This window comes from Sus scrofa, chromosome 15 (assembly GCF_054392235.1).
Source record: "Sus scrofa isolate SSC_HxYL_T2T_F1_AM1 chromosome 15, Sscrofa_HxYL_maternal_Yorkshire_Landrace_v2.0, whole genome shotgun sequence".
Lineage (NCBI taxonomy): Eukaryota > Metazoa > Chordata > Mammalia > Artiodactyla > Suidae > Sus > Sus scrofa.
Window position 1 is genome coordinate 101,278,387 of NC_139397.1, and position 16,366 is coordinate 101,294,752.

The window sequence follows — 16,366 nt, forward strand, 5'->3', positions numbered from 1 at the left end:
ACGTGGGCATGTACAACTCGTCTAATCCCTTGAACAAATGCTTGTTTCCAGAGAAAATGACACTCACACCAGTGTCACACTTTAAAGGGGAAAGTAAACTGTTCTATACATCTATGGAGCATAATGGCAACATACATGAGAAAGAAATGAGCCATATGATTTCATTTTCAAATATTTGCATATGTGTTTTGTGTGAAGAACAACCAGAGAACAAATGAAGGATGTTTATTCCAGTAAACATGAAGTATGTTCCACAAAATTATTCAGATATTTAAAGAACAGAGAAAGACTACAAATTTTTCTTGCAGGTTTTTAGTTTTTTAGTTTCTTTTTTCTCAGAAGGACCGACTTGATATGAGAAGAGACCTCATCTCTAAAAACCACACTTCAGCCTCGACATATGACTTCAGAGGGACTTGTTTGCCCTTTGGAAAGTTTTTAAGCTTTATAACAGAGAAATAGGCATGGAGTAGATTGGAGAGCTGGGAGGGGTGGGGGAATTAGCTGGGGATTTTCATCCAGAGAAGACACAACAGGAAAGCCCTCCAGTGGTCCAGATCTCCATCAGCTCTATCTCCCCCTCTCTCAGTAACTTTCTTCTTCACCTTGGTCTTGAGGTCTAGTGACAATATTGACAATCACCTCATACCCCTGAACTCACACTGTTAAGTAGTTCCTTGGTTAAATACTCTTCATTTACCCTTATTTGAGTGTGCCATCCCTTTTCCAGATGCACTGAGAACAGTCTTTCTGTAGAAAATTTGTGTTTGCCAAATTCCCCTTGGGTTGGTCATTGGAATTTCTCAAGAAATACTTGGGATTCAATCCAGTGTCAAAATGGTAAAGATAGCATTTTCTAGGGGGTAAATTGACTTTATATGTACCTATTCAGGAGGCCACAAAATATTTTCCACAAAATTATTTTGTAAAACTAAGCTTACAGCTCATGGATATAGCATTGCCACTGTTCACGTCATACAAATAACAAGAAAATGCTAATCCAAAAATTACCTTTCGAAGTTTAAAGGCAGCTTAAAGGATTTTTTTTTTAAGGGACAGAAAATAAAAATCTATAATTTTAGAAATCCTTCCATGTACCCAGCCATCCAACCACCACATATTTTAATGATTCACTAGGTTGGAAGCCAGTCTCCTCCTTGGTGCATTCATTGCAAAGGAAGCACAAGGCAAAATGCTAAAACAACCTGTTCAAAATTTATTAGGTGGAAAACATCCTCTAAAAAAGTACAAGTGCATTAACTCCATAAACCAGCAGGACCCAAGAGTTGCTGTTCAGAGATGCAGCTTGAGTAAAAGAAGAAGTGATTTGTAGTTTCCATATCAAAGGTCAAGCTGAGCTGAGCAGGGTGGCCTTTTTGTGGCAATTAGTGTTTGCACATTTCTCAAATTCTTCATTCTGATCCAATCTGGCACTCTTTGTTAAATAAGCCACTCCCCTTCCTCCCTAATTTCTCCCTTCTCAAAGGATCCGGAAAAAAGACAAACTGTACCCTAGGTCAAAGCTGAATAATCACGTACTTTATATTAGAGAAGTTTGAAAAATACTTTTTATTTTCTTTACCCTTGGTATTTTTTGCATATTTTCAGATATTTCTCTGCTCATAGAAACTGTGTGTCTAAATCCAAAATGGTTTATTTTATGGTGAAGTGTTCAAAAGTATTATACAGGAAAAGGTTAAAGCTATTTCATAAAGCTGTCGAATAGACAACAATGAGCTCTTGATTGAAGTATTAAAAGCGTCATCTGAAGTTCCCGTCATGGCGCAGTGGTTAACGAATCCGACTAGGAACCATGAGGTTGCGGGTTCGGTCCCTCCCCTTGCTCAGCGGGTTAACGATCCGGCGTTGCCATGAGCTGTGGTGTAGGTTGCAGACGTGGCTCGGATCCAGCGTTGCTGTGGCTCTGACCTAGGCCGGTGGCTACAGCTCCGATTCAACCCCTAGCTTGGGAACCTCCATATGCCGTGGGAGCGGTCGAAGAAATAGCAAAAAAAAAGAAAAAAAAAAAAAAAAGAGCGTGTTCTTAGAATAAAATTGTTATAACCTATTCTTAAGACCTGAGTTTTGATATTTTCTCTCTTTTTCATTTTTAAAGTTGCTACCTATGAGCAAATTGATGAGTTTATAGATTATTCTTAGAAGACTGGTTTCCGAAAAGTAGAATAATTTAGAGTTAAAAAATTAATTTTTTTTTTTAGAACAAGTAAGCATTTTCATCTGCTCATTGTTCAGTCAAGTCTGTGCTTAAATTTTCTTTTCACTGTAGAATAGATAATGGTGTAGGTTATTAGTTAAGCTACTGGATATGATCATTCATAAGATAAACTAGTGTGTCAGTATTTCTAACTAAGGCAATCAGTCAGGAATTTCTCCCTTCCCTTGATTTATGTTTTTTGAGTGTGTTGGAAAATATTTTGTACTTTAAGATGTACAATAATTAAACAAATATATTTAGCTATCAGCAGTTTCATGTGGTATGTAAACAATTCTATATGTAAAAATCTAAAATCTAAATGTAGTACACAATTTATACTAAGAAATTTTGTGTTTTACAAAGTAATAAGTATTTTTTTCCAGTTAGAATAAAAGTGTTTCCCTAATATTATTTCCTCAAAAGATAATCTTTAGCAGATTCTACACATGTATTTGAGCATAAAGCTGGCCACATTCCTTTTATTGCAGTAAATAATCCATCACCTACATTGTTCAATTGTACATTGGTGCTTTCTTGGTAAGAAACTGTTTGCTACTTTGAGAAAGTACATCATGAAATTGTCCACAATTAAGGAAATTTAAAATCAGAGGCCATATGTTTATTCTATATGTTTAATTCAGTTAGTAACCATAGATAAACAGATACTGTGAAGTCATTTTTTTTCCTTTTTCTGGTATTATTCTTAGCTGGAGCATTGTTGGGAATGGGGATTGATTTTTACAGAATCAGACAGAATTAAATAATTTTGGAAGAGGACAGCCCTGGAGCTGACTCTCTGGTACATAAATATGTAGCTTACAATTCCAGGGCACTAAAACTTTTTTGCAAGATCTCAAGTTCAAGTCAAGAGACTCCATTCACTGATGCTAAGGCAGTAGGAAGGCACACATAGAGAGCTGCTATCCCATTTCTAAAATGAGCTGATGGGCTGAATAAGTCTTTTCAAAATTTTGTTTTTAAGCATAAGAAATACAGTTTCATATCACAACACAGTAGCTACTAATACACAAACACGCCCTCACATTTATATACAATTGACACTAAATTTCACAAAACAGTAATTACTGAAATTATAGCCAAAGCACTGTTTTACTATTCTATTCCATTCATCCTATTATTTTTGTAAGCTGACCATCCATGACCCAGTATGTTATGTCATGTCCCACTGAAGTGTAGCATCCAGCTTTTGAAAAGCACTGTATCGTGTGTTATAAAGACTGACAATGAGAGCCTATTATTCTCCAGTTTCCAGATAAAGGTGCCCAAGAGAACATAAACTTTTTCCTTTTCTTTTCTTTTTTTTTTTCTTTTCTTCTCTCTCTCTTTCTTTCTTTCTTTCTTTTTTTCCTTTTTCTTTAATATATGGCCACACCAGCAGCATATGTAAGTTCCCAGGCTAGGGGTCAAATGGGAGCTGCAGCTGCCAGCCTACGCCACAGCCATAGCAATACAGAATCCAAACCACATCTGCAACCTACACCGAAAGTTGAAGCAATGCCCAATCCTTAACTCACTGAGCAGGGCCAGGAACCCAATTCATATCTTCATGGATACTAGTCGGGTTCTTAACCTTCTGAGCCACAGTGGGAACTCCAACATGAACTTCTTTTGATCAGTGCTATCTATAAATTCTTTTAGCTTCACAAAAACTGATTAAATTGGAAAATCTAAGGCACTACTCAGACACTTTGAATGTCTAATTCCCTGAGATGAGTAAACAGAATCTTCTAAAACCTAAGTTGAGTCACACACTCTCATTAGTTGAATCACTTCCAGATAGCAGGTAGTAATTGATGTTTATGCAGTTCATGACCATTTGATATTATTAATTAATGTATTTCTCAGATTGAAAACTGGGATCACCTCTTACTTCTAATCACCTAGGGAAATAGTGGCAAGGAGGTTAGATGAAGAGCCTCGCCTCCTGCTTGGCTCTTTCTGTCCTGAGAGGGGAGGCTGAGCCCAGCTCTAGTCTGAGAATCTTGGAGGCAAAGATTCTTTGCTTTTTGTGCACAAGGAGAAGTCTAGCATTACAGAATTTAACTGGACAGACCCCAGAATGGTCTGTGGGCTTCTTGAACTTCTGCCAAGAAAAAACCCATTGATTTGGATTAAGTCACAACTCTCAGGAAGAATAAGTACCTTTCAAATAACAGCCTACAAGCTTCTAAAAATTGACTGAGTTCACTGGAGTTCTTTGAAAGTGTCAGGTGGCTAAAAATAAATGCAAAAGGACTCAGGTCTTAGATGCCAACCAAACCTAGAGCATGAAGGAAAAAGCCTAGAACAGAGCACACACAGGGAGCTCCTGAGAAGCTTGATGAGTGACAATGGTCTAAGACAGAGCAGAGCCCGAAAAGGAAGTGGGCACCAGAGAGGGCTTTAACCCCTGTATTATGTAGCATTAAAGACTAAGCTTCTCTTAATACCTGTAAGTCTGAACCATAGAGAAGCTTCAAAAATGACTCTTATTTCTTCCTCACATATCAATCCGGGGAAAGTAGGCAGCCTGCTATACTCCACACAGTCGGGCATCCAGGCTTCTTCTGTCTCATTTCTCCATTATCATTTGGGGTGTTCCCCTGCCCCATAAGGTATGTTTTCTAAGGAAGTTTCCTTTAAATAGAATTTGCTACAGCTTTTGGGGGGAGAAAATGCCTGAAGGATCATATGCACAATGTTTTAGACTTAAAATATTGTGCACACCGTACTCGCATTGACTTGCCTCTGGTGAGAATGAAGTCACAGAGCTGCAAGGATTGGGGGGGGTTGGGGGGATGGTGATGCTAGAAAAGATAGTCCCTGGCTCCATCGTCAGATTCCTAGCTTAACTGTGTTACTTAAGGGGAGAGGGCGCTTTGATGAACAGCCAGCAGTCTCTGTCACAACTCCCTCTTAGTCATCCCCGGCTTATGGTACATTTCTGTATCTACTGTCCAAAAGTAGCCTGCGGTGTGTCCAGGATGCTGTGACTATGTATAAAGCATTCTTAATGGTGCAAATTTTACTTGTGCATTTATCATCAGCTCCCTGACATAACTACAAAGCCTTTTGAAAAATAACCTGATATTAATTTTAATCCAGTTTTTCTATTAGCTTGGAATGCTTTACATTGCTAATATAAAATTTCTGGGACTAAGGCCATAAGTTAAAAGTGAACGTCTTTAATCAGTTCCAGACTTCCAATCTTACTTCTAGATATAAATCTTACTCCTTGAATTTAATATATACTGTAGGAAACAAGGCATGTTTGACAAGACATAAGCTTTAAAAATATTGGTTTGAACAGAAATCAGGCTAAGTGTTAAGGTCTTACAATATCATCTATCTATACTCAAAATTTGGGTTCTTTATATATGAAACAATGCATAGCCCAGATAAAAACTGTTAAATGTATGAATAATCTAGACTTGAATTTTAATGACTTATTAGCTGTTTTTAAAGGAAAGTTCTTTCAAATAGAATTTGAATGAGAGTTCCCATTGTGGCACAATGGAAACAAATCCAACTGGTATCCATGAGAATGCAGCTTCCATCCCTAGCCTGGTTCAGTGGGTCAGGGATCCAGTGTTGCCCCAATGGCTGTGGTGTAGGCCATCAGCTGTTGCTCCAATTTGACTCCTAGCCTGGGAATAGCCATATGCTTCAGGAGTGGTCCTAAAAAGCAAAACAAACAAACAAATAAACAAACAAAAACAAATTAAAAAAAGAGAGAGAGAGAAAATTTGAGTGTAAGGAAAGGATCAGTTTTGTCTAAATGGAAAACTGGAATTTCTGTAAATCACTGAGCACCTGCTTCTTAAAATAAAAGTGAAAAAGTAACTTCTGTGTTAAAAAAAAAAATACGTATGTAGAAGACAACTCAGATTCTGTCTAATTCAGAAGTTGGTTTTTTTGTCCATTCAATCCATGATATTCTCTAAGAATCAGTGCCCTGATCCTATATCTTTATAGGCAGTCCTCCCTTATACTGATAAGAGGTCTCTGGTTCCTCTATCAACATCATAGCCTTGCTAACACCTAATGAATTTAGCCTCATCCCTGGGTTTAAAGAAATCAAAGATTTCAACAAGGACTTCAATATTCAGAGTTCTCATTTTGAAAGGCTCCAAATGATTTCTATTACTCTGCCAAGTTCTTTACAAACAACACATCACATTTTCTTTTAACAGGCCATAATGGTTTTCTCTTTTATTTATTTATTTATTTATTTTTTGCTTTTTAGGGCTGCACTCATGGCATATGGAGGTTCCCAGGCTAGGGGTCGAATCTGAGCTGTAGCTGCCGACCTTTGCCACAGCCATAGCAATGCGGGATCCAAGCCATATCTGTGAGCTTCACCACATCTCGCGGCAACATTAGATCCTTAACCCACTGAGCAAGGCCAGGGGTCAAACCCGAATCCTCGTGGATCCCAGTCGGGTTTGTTAGCCGCTGAGCCACAAAGGGAACTTGGTTTTTCTTTTAACTTTACAGATTTCATTCATACATTCCACAAATATTTTCAAGCCGCTATATGATACACCATTCTAAGTGCTGTGCATGCAGAGATAGACAAGAGCAGTGTGTGTTTTCGTAGACAAATGTAATAGTATATGACAAAAAATACAAATCAGAAAAATAAAGCAGGTATCCTAGCTTGATCAAGGAGGTGCTCCCTGTGGCAGTGACATATGTACAGGGAATAAGGGAGCAAGTCATGTGAAAATATGAAGAAAGAAGTGTATGAGCAGAAGGTAGAAAGTACCAAGGGCCAAAGATTTTTAAAAATAGTCTAGTATTTTGGTGCAACAGCAAAAAGACCTAGGACTAGAATGAACTGAACAAAGCATGGGGTGAGGTTGCAGAAATTCACCAGGCCTGTTAGCTATGACCAAGGGACCATATGTCATCGGGCTAAATGAAATGGAAACTCATTGGAAGGGCTTGAGCAGGGAAGTAACATGACTTGATTTATGTGTTTAAATGATCACTCCGGCAGCTGTGTGGAGAATTGATGGAAAGGGGATAAGAATGGAAGCACCAGTAAAAAGGCTTTTAAAGAAATGAGAAGAGATAGTGACTTGAACCAGCATGAAAAGGGTGGAGGTGGCAAACATATTTTTGTGAGACTCCCTTTTAAGCTTCGTTAGTTGCCTTCCCAGAAGCCATCCTCACTTTGATTCCTTGCTGACAGAGCTCTGACGTTAATCTGGTGTGCCAGCCAGGCGATAAATCATGACTGGTCTCATTGTGTCCCCAACCACTCCATCCCCGATTGTTAAGCATTCTTTTGCCCAACACAGTTCAGAATGCCTGGTTTTCCAAAAAGACTTCAGAGAAATACATCTGACTTTCCATGATGGCTTTCTTTTTATTGATGAGTGAAGGAAAGGCATTCTGTCCAGCTCTCTCTCAAACCAAAAATTTCATCAGTATGGAAAAAGACTGAAAATGGAAAGGGGAACGTTTCCCAAAGTGTACTCTATGGACAAATAAATTTGAGAAACACCATGCTAGAGTACAATACAGTCTTATTTTCAGAATTTTTCAAATATTTATATGCTTTGTGGATATCTAAGAGCGAGCTAAAGAAATCAGATTTTGCCTAACTTAGGTAACCAGAGAATTCCCCTTTGGGGAAATAATCTGGTTCCCAGAACTAGTCTTGTCCAGAATAGCGTAATGGTCATATTGGACAAAGAAATGAATCTTTAGAATCAAATATTCTTCAAAATCTTGGTACATCATTGATGAGCTCAGAGACCCCACAGCGGGCTGCAAATATCTAAAGACTTAAAAGTCTTTTGAAATAAAAGTAGATCAACTAGGAGTTCCCTGGTGGCTCAGCAGTTAAGGATCTGCCATTGTCACTACTGTGGCACGGGTTCAATCCCTAGCCCCAGAAACTTCTGCATGCCATACATGTGGCCAAAAAGAAAAAAAAAAAAAATGGATAAATTATGTGGGAGAATCTATCAAAGTAGATGTTTGATGTTAAGATTTGAATTCTCAGAAATTTTATTCTGCAAGAATTAGAAGACTCATTCAAAACAAAATTTCAGTAAAGACAGTTAGAAAATTGCTTCCTGGATTTTTCCTCCTTATTAAATAGACTCATTATGAATTTCAGTTATTATGGAAGCTGCTACTCTCCTTTGAGGGAGGGGGGGGGAAGGAAGAAGGAATCAGCTAACAGTCTTCTTTATTAATCATTCATTCTGTTAATATAAAAAAATATTTAATTTAAATAAGGAATCTGACCTATACTAGAAATTTTACCTTAACAATTACAGACAGTTATAGAAAGAGATGGGATTTCTAACTATAAGTCATTGAATCTGTTTGCAAAGATAGCAGGCTTCAAAATTTTATCTCATCATAAAAAAGGATTAATATGGCTTATAACTAAATGTCAAAATGGATTTTCATTACATAGTCTAATTTTTCAACCACAAGATGTTGACAGAAAAGAGCGATTTACACTTAGCTGCTCAGCTCAAATTTTCCTTGCTGGGTTTACTAACACTAGACTTTATACTCTAACTGGTCTAACTATGTAATGAAACTCAACCAAAAATATGCTCTTAAAACCTTACTAAAGTGTGATCCATAGCCTCGCACCTTCGGCCTCACCTGGGAACTTGTTAGAAATGCAGAATCTTAGGCCCCACCCCGACCTACTAAATCAGAACTTGCATTTTAACAAGATTTCCAAGTGCTTCATGGGCACAATAACATTTGAGAAGCTCTTACTTAAGAAGTCATTCTCCAGGTGTTTCACTCTCATTGAGGATCGTTCTGCTACCACCAGGGGTGGTCAGCAGGTTTTTCTAAGAACTTGACACTGGGATTATAGCTCAGCCTCTTCCCTGTGCAACAACTTAAAATGTGTGAGCGACAGGTAATGTTTAGAGTGCAAAAGATTTGCCACATCTTATTAAATAATTCACATTTTATCTATCTAGTCTTACTTGAGTAGGGCACAAGACTACAAAACTGTGTGTGTGAGAGACAGACAGACACACAGTGTGTGTGTGTTTTTGTGGGTGTTGGGGGTGGGGGTGCCTGGCTCCAAGTTCATACATTTAGCAAAAATGCAAACAGCCATGTCCTTAGACACTGAGTTCCTCAGAACAAAACCCCACTTTATTGGAAGTATATGGACTCATCGAAATCCTTTCACCCTAGATTCTTAACCAAATTTCTGAACCATGTTTCTCTAAAATCCACAAGTTTATTCAAAACTTAGCCCACTCTAACACTTCACCAAACTAACTGGGTGGCGTGAGCTCTCAAGAACCACTGATGTTCTCAAAGCCTGACCACCATAACCCAATGTGCAACTCCCTGCCAATCATTCACCCCAGCCCCATAGCACAGGGGCAGTGCTACTGGGAAAATTCACCATCTGTGTTATGGGGAAGCATAACCATACCCTTAGCTGCCTTCATTCTTCCTCTGCTGAGCCCAAGACTTGGCCTTTCTGTGTAGACCCTCTTGCTTCCTGCCCTGTTCCAGTACTCCGTGTTACAGCTACATTCTCTATGTGAGGTTTGCAAGCACCAAATTTATATGCCCATAATCTCTTTCAAAAAACCAACTTCTAAATTTGAAGAGACCAAGGCAGCTGGAATGGGGGACATCAAAGTTGTTCCGCAGGCTATGGTCATCTTTAGTTATCATCCTTAGAGGAGGAGAGAGGGAACTAAAAGTTAGGACCCAGGCTGATAGAGTTGAGACCCGAGAGAGGGCTTGCTATCTGGTAATAGCAAGGATAAAGAAGATGAGGCCTATGCTGGCAGAGAAAGTGAGAAAGGAAATGTGGAAACTAGACATAGGCAAAAGGCAACAGAGGGAGCTGTCTTCTTGGTCATCTGAGACATGACATGTCCTTAGGGCAGTGACATTTCCCTGGCTTTTTCACCTCGCTGATGATTTTTCTTTCTTTCTTTTCTTTTTTTTTTTTTTTTTTTTTTGTCTTTTAAGGCTGTACCTGTGGCATATGGAAGTTATGGGCTAGGGGTCGAATCAGAGCTGTAGCTGCAGCCACAGCCACTCGGGATCCAAGCCATGTCTGCAACCCACACCATCGCTCATAGCAATGCCAGATCCTTAACCCACTGAGTGAGGCCAGGAATCAAACATGCATCCTCTTGGATACTAATCAGATTCTTAACCTGCTGAGCCACAATGGGAACTCTGCTCTGATGATTCTTTCGTAGACCTACTATGGATTGCTTTCCCTCTGTGTGACCCTAAACTTTGGTGTCCTTCACCAGTCTCTCAAAACTATATTCTCTTTCCACATGTTTTCCATCATTCACCTCTGTGTTAATGATGCTACAAAATGGTATCTTTAGCATTGTCTCTTCTGAGCCCCAGATTGTCTATCTAATTGTCTTTGGAATATTTTCAGTGGGATATTTCTCAGAAAGTTCAAACTCCACACAAATAGCCCTGCTGGAATTATCTTCCCATTCTGATTGGTCCCCCTTCTTCACACTTTATTCCAATAAATGGCAATACCTAGTGACACCATGACACTGTGACACCATGCCCAATTCCTGCCCTCACCCCATTCCTTCCTCTTCAGCCCATCATCATTTAGTCCAGGCTCTTGGCCTTTCACTCTTATTTTAATATATCAGTCATTTAAACTATCTGCTTCTAATTTCCTATCACTCCAGTCTCTCTAGGCATGTGATATTTTACAAAATATTTTTCTAAATATAATAAAAACCCCTACTCCTTAGCATGGCGCATGAGGTTTCCATAATCTAAAGCTTGCCTACTTCTTCTGCATCTTCTCCTACCACTGCCTGTTCTATGTCATATGCCTCAAGTTCCCTAAACACACCATGCGATTGCATGTGGTCCTCATGCTCCACCAGCCTATCTGGTAATCACCTCATCATACTGAAAGAGTCAACATATATGTCCCCCTTCGGATAAAGCTTGTTTTGACTCCAAGAATTGACCCTTCCTTTGTTCCTACATGGAATATTGCACTTTAAAATGTGTATTCTTTGTATCATGTTACTCTCATGTGTGTTACTGTAATTCCCTCAAGTGTGGGATCCTGTCTTATTTATAGTTGTATAGCACAGTGCCTGACATAGGGTATGTGTCAGTAAATATTCAATGAGAGAAAGAATGAATGTATAGGCATGGGATAAGTTCAAGGAAATCAGGGAATTTGTAATTTACTTGCTGATGCCTAAAGTTTATCAAGACTAAGCCAGGTTTAAAGTGAGATGCCTCTGGCAGACTGGCCAGCATTCAGAACGTGAGCCAAAGGAGAGAGATCAGAGTCATTCTTGTGATGGGGGAACCTAAGAGGAAGCAGATCTCCTAAGGTATGGGCAATGACAAGTGGTCAGGGACATTCCAAAAGGAGAGGCCAGATTTTATCTGTGAACAGACATCTGAGTTACAAATGCAGAGGAGCATTAAAAGTACAAGAAGGCTTGCTCTCAGACAAATGTTCTCTTCAATTCCCATACCAGAGACCTTTTGATGTTGTTTTCAAGTCATACTGTCATCTCACTTCAAACAATATCCCTAGCCTATGCACATCTTCCGTTTCTTTGAGCTGAGTTCTCTCCTGTGAAAAACAAAGAATTTCCCTAAATTGGTGTGAAAAGCCATTTAGAAGTCTTACCTGTGAAAGATTATCCAGTGAAGTGAAGTTATGAAATCTGGGATTTCTTTTTTCTTTTTCTTTTTCTTTTTTTTATGGCCACATATGGAGGTTCCCAGGCTAGGGGTTGAATCAGAGCTGCAGCTGCTGGCCTACACCACAGCCATAGCAATGCCAGATCTGAGCCACATCTGCAGCCTACAGCTCAGGGCAACATCAGATCCTTAACTCACTGAGCAATGCCAGGGTTTGAACCAGCATCCTCATGGAAACTAGTCGGGTTCATTAACCACTGAGCTACAAGCTCTCTTGGCTTATAAAAAAAAAAAGGTCTTATGCTTTTGATAGTGTGCTTTAGAATGAGAGTCTGTTATGAGGGCAATGGAACAAGTTTATCCTGCCTCGCCCTTGTTCTGTTTTATGGTTTTTATTTTATAAACAGCCTAAAGGACTCAAAGTTGCTAAAATGACCATTGGCAGTGACTGCTATCAATATGAGCATTGATCCCCAAACAAGGATTCATTCAGTCAAGCCACTAAAATTTTATTTGGCTCAATGAAATTTTTTTTCCAACGGAGCTATGAAAGTGTTTTTGCCCATTCCCTAAACCATTTCTAGTTGGATACGGAATTGGATTTCATAAAGATTTATGAACACTTCCAAAATCACTTAACGGCTGAAAGTCCTATAGTAACTTTTTCCATGTCTGAATAAAACGTGAGGCCTGTAGAAGTAACAGCCATAAAAGAGCAGTGTGATTAGATTTGGATCTTTTCCACCCAGGCCTTGCTCTGTCTACTGCTCGACCCACAGCTCTATTGCTGGCCCACGTCTTTTCCCCCTAATGAGTTACACAAGCTGGTTGAAGCTTTGGAGTGCAATCTTTATACTATTAACTTATTGGAGTTCAGTTAAATGTTAGGATGGCCCACCCCTAATTATTGGCAGTAATTATTGCTCCTATTACTACAAGGGGTAATTATGTCTCAAGTGCCAGTTACCTGAAAATTATTCTGAATAGGGTTGAAATAGATTTATTTTTATATTTATACCTGGATATAGGTAGGTCAGGTGTTCCCGTAACTGTTATTAACAAAGTCTCATTATTAAGATCTGACTTACATGACTCTAGAAAGTCATCCTGCTTAATTTTATTCCTTCAGCCTCACTTCCTATCCCTGACACTTACTGAACATGAAAAGCACTAGCTAGGCAGAGTGGTTCTCCTTGATGGAGAGTGGTTCAGAGTCTGCTTTCTTTTTTTTTTTTTGTCTTTTGTCTTTTGTCTTTTAGGGCCATACCCACAGCATATGGAGGTTCCCAGGCTAGGGGTATAATCGGAGCTATTGCCGCCGACCTATACCACAGCAACGCCTGGCACCCACTCTGAGAGCTGTCTTTCTAGACAAGCCAATCCAGTCTCCTTGTAAGGGAATGTAAAAGGATCAGGAATATAGTCACTCACCTTGAGCAAGCCCTTAGTGCTTTGAAAGCCATTGCCTCATCTCAAAGTGAAATAGATCATCCTACCTAAAAGCATTTTCTTCTAAGGATCACTAAAGTAAGATTATGTAAATCTGTAATATAAAGTATTTAAGTAGCTAGGAATAAGCCTTGGTAATATAGCATTACCTCCTACCTAACTGATATATATTCTAGGTAGCAGAATTGACTGCAATTTTTAGTCAAGTTACTCTAGATATAACTAAAGCTGGTATCTCAGTACTTTGTACTAGTAATAAAATCTCAACTAGAATTGATTAAATCCAGAGTAATGTGAACTATATGTAACTTACAATACCACTAACTTTAAAAAATCAGCTAGGGAGTTCCCACTATGGCTCAGCGGAAATGAATCCCACTAGTATCCATGAGGATGTGGGTTTGATCCCTGACCTCGCTCAGTGGGTTGGGGATCCAGCACTGCTGTGAGCTGTGGCTTAGGTCACAGATGCAGCTCAGATCTGGTGTTTCTGTGGCTGTGGTGTAGACTGGCTCTGATTCGACCCCTAGCCTGGGAACTTCCATATGCCATGGGTGTGGCCCTAAAAAGAAATATAAAAGAAAAAAGAAAAGAAAAAAAATGAACTAGGTTGGACTTCATATAGTAATTTTCATTTTCTCCTCCCTGAAGCAGTAGTAATTTTTACTCAGTTGTGACCAAGAAAATTGTTGCTGGCATGTTCAGTTTCTATACAGCATTTACCTTCATGCCCAAGTTTGTACTTGTGTCATATTAATGGGACCTGGGGTGGCATTTCCTTTTATTAAAATGGTTAATTCTAAATACAGAGGCTTCTCAGTTTTTCACTAAAAGCTCAGTCTCCATTACTAGAGTCTCCAGTATTCTCCAATTACACTGCAAAATCATTTAAATCAGGAATGTTCTGTACTGCTACTCCAGGAATGTTCTGTCTTTGCTCTTCTCCTGATCCCTGAGGTCTGTCTATGATCTGTCCAGGTGTTTATTGGCATTTTTGTCTTCTCTAGGTTTTGCAGTACTGATCTTACTTACTCACTTACGGATAAGAAAAATAAATTCCAGATTAAGCCTCTGATGAATATTTTGTCCCTATAGCATTTGTTTTCAGTTTTTGTTTTTGTTTTAATTAAAAACCGTAGGCTTGGCTACCATGTTGCATTTTGTATTATTTCCTTTTGCACCACTCTATCAAGCTTTACTGATAATAACTTCACAACTACTTCAGTGTAGCTTGGAAAATGTACTTTGTAAACTGCAAAGATCCATACCAGTGTGATTTACTCTTCAGTCATTTATCAGAAGACCACATATATAAGAGGACAAAAGGAAATGAGTCCTGGACACTAGTAAAGGAAAAAACTGTATTGTTTCTCTACAATAACGACTTCTGACACCAAATGAGTGGGTTTTCCTACCAAGTAATTCTTCTGTTCTCCACAGACACCAGCTGGGTGTCCTGTGACATAATTCCATTCTGACACTAACTATCCAGAGCACAGACTCTATAGGAAGGGCTTAGTTCCACAGAAGAGATGCCACTCACAAATCTGGGCCTCTAGTACTTCTGACTAAGCAACTGAAAAACTTAGGGGTTCCCATGACTGCCTCCTTAGGTTCAACAATTTGCTAGAATAGCTAACATTACTTATATCTACTGGTTTATTATAAAGGATACAACTCAGGAATAGCCAAATGGAGGAGATGCACAGGGTAAGGTATGGGGGCAGGGAGATATATAGGGTTTCCAGGCTCTCTCTGGGCTCAGCACCCTCCCAATAGCTCCCCACACCCATCATTTAGAATCTTTATGAAGGCTCCATTGTTTAGGCACAGTTGATTAAATAATTGGCTGTTGATGATTGAACTCAGTCTCTAGGCCCCCTCCTCTTTCCTTAGAGTTTGGGGGGATGGGACCAAAGGTTCCAACCCTCCCGTCCCAGGGTTGGTTCCCTTGGCAACCAGTCCCCCATTCTCAGGGGGTTTACAAAAGTCACCTCTGCACTTGCGTATCTCGTCTTCTTGAATAGAGTTAGCAACTGAACTAAATGGCTTTCTCCTACCTATCTGTCTATGAGTGTTTTTCTGATTCCTTTTGCAGGCTCTAAAGGAAAAGGATTCTCTGTGTGTGTGTGTGTGTGGTAACTTAATAACATTTGAGGAATGGAAATAACTTTAGTTACAATATAATTGAACCCTTTCTTTCTTTATTTTAGGGCCATACCTGAACTGCAGCTGCTGGCCTGTACCACAGCTCATGGCAACGCCAGATCCTTAACCCAATGAGCAAGGCCAGGGATCGAACCTATGTCCTCATGGATACTAGTCATATTCGTTACTGCTGAGCCACAAAGGGAACTCCCTGAACACTTTTATTTTAATAACAAAGAAGCTGTAAAAATGTAAGGGCACTTCCATTATCAGCTTCATGCCTCCTCAATTCCTGTGTGGTTTCTAAACCTAGTTTTTTAAAAGCCTGCTGATGTTTACGTGAAGCAATGAAAAGAGTAGGAAGTAGCTCTATGATCCAGCAAAAAATATTATGTTATCACTGTATTGAATTGGTATTACTATCCTTTGGACAGTAATAAGGAAGATGGGTTTTAATTTTTTTCCCCATTTTTACCCACAATTCTAATTAGTTCCTTATGAACAACATGTAGTTTTAAAACCAGAATAGTTTTTCAAGTTTCTGTAAACAGAGGAAATTTACTTTGCTGGGTCAATATACTATGCAACTGTTATAAACAAAGCTTTTCAGTGTGCACCAAAAATAGAATATACAAGCTGTCTGCTGGACTTCCATTGCATAGATGTGAGATAGAGCTGTAATTATTTTTATATATGTGGTATTATTCATTATATTTTACTAATCCAAATTAGAATTATTTTCCCAAAGTTTCTTCAGGATTTTAAGCAATTCGGGAAAATTTTGTGCATTACATTATTTCTCTTATTTTGCACTGTCGTCCTTATTGTACACAGGTAGTCTCTTTCCACTGTTTACATTCCTCCTATTTACTGATG

General features: G+C 39.0%; 1 protein-coding gene across 2 annotated transcripts in view; it reads left to right on the forward strand.

Moving 5' to 3' along the window:
- Nucleotides 1-16,366, forward strand: part of ITGA4 (integrin subunit alpha 4) — a 253,762-nt gene that overhangs the window by 148,459 nt on the left and 88,937 nt on the right. The window contains exon 5 of one of the 2 annotated variants that reach the window (XM_085000021.1): nt 15,556-15,741. The exons of the other annotated variant lie outside the window; for it this stretch is intronic. The gene's annotated coding sequence lies outside the window, so the exon portion shown is untranslated. The remainder of the gene's footprint in view (nt 1-15,555; nt 15,742-16,366) is intronic. 2 annotated transcript variants of the gene reach the window in all.